Source organism: Alligator sinensis, unplaced genomic scaffold (assembly GCF_000455745.1).
Source record: "Alligator sinensis unplaced genomic scaffold, ASM45574v1 scaffold692_1, whole genome shotgun sequence".
NCBI classification, from domain to species: domain Eukaryota; kingdom Metazoa; phylum Chordata; order Crocodylia; family Alligatoridae; genus Alligator; species Alligator sinensis.
The window spans coordinates 1,676,684-1,677,597 of record NW_005842238.1 but is presented as its reverse complement, the minus strand read 5'-3'; the positions used below and the strand labels follow the sequence as shown (position 1 = coordinate 1,677,597).

Here is a 914-nt window from a genome sequence, read left to right as displayed (position 1 = left end):
CCCCTAGCCCCTCCCATGGGCAAGCCCCCCTTGCTTTGAGCGAAGGGAAGGGGAGAAAGAGTTGGGAGTCAAACAGGTGACGGGGTTGGCGAGCCTGGGAGAGTTACGCAGGCTGCGGTCCCCTCGCCTGAGAGCGAGCGTGAGGGGTTTGGCCCCCAAGGAGCAGGGAGCTTGATGCTTTCGTGGCCCAGCCTAGAGAGAAGGTCGCGAGGGGGTGGCATGTATGTGGGTCCCGAGAGCAGAGCACAAGGACGGCTCCCTTCAGCGGTGAAGGTGGGAAACCTGAGTCAAGGGGGGGCAGCAGGAGCCCTAGGGCAGATTTCAAACCTTACCAGGTGTTGCAGAGAGCGCTCAGAAGCAGGATGACTGCAGGAGTGAGAGCGGTGCCGGAAAGCGGGTGACGAGCAAACAAACCAGCCCCGCATACATAGTCCGGGAAGCTGGTTTGTCCTGTTGGCCTTCCAGCAGTCCAGCTGGGGTGGCTGTACAGGTGGCCGTGACACACTGAGCCAGCTGTGAAACATGATCATACGAGTGCAAACGCAGGGCATACAGTGCCTGTTAGATTGCCTTTGTCTACCATTGTATTAACCTGAATCCCAGTGGCTGCAAATAAATGGAGGGTTATTTGAGGGGTGAAGGACCCCTGGAACTGCCTGAATCCTGGTCAGATCCCAGGTACTGAACCTCACTGCTCGAGCTGGAGCTGGAGCTGATACAGACATCAGAGAAGGTCCTAGGAATCTGATGGGGAATTCAGCAAGATCTCTACTCCATTCAAGTGTGCCATTGTACCACCAGCATTGAAATGTTAATGGATCCATATAGAGAGGAATAGCACAAGTGTGAACCTAACTATAATTAGTTATGGTTTGGGTATTTGCTAAAGAGAGGAGTTCTCATCTTGGTACTGA

At 54.4% G+C, this 914-nt stretch overlaps 1 protein-coding gene across 1 annotated transcript in view; it reads right to left on the bottom strand.

The window, feature by feature from the left end:
• The window catches only part of PRKAB1 (protein kinase AMP-activated non-catalytic subunit beta 1), a 10,893-nt gene extending 10,407 nt beyond the window's left edge, over positions 1–486 (bottom strand). The window contains exon 1 of the mRNA XM_006027372.3: positions 333–486. The gene's annotated coding sequence lies outside the window, so the exon portion shown is untranslated. The remainder of the gene's footprint in view (positions 1–332) is intronic.
• Between the last annotated feature and the right edge of the window lie 428 nt (positions 487–914).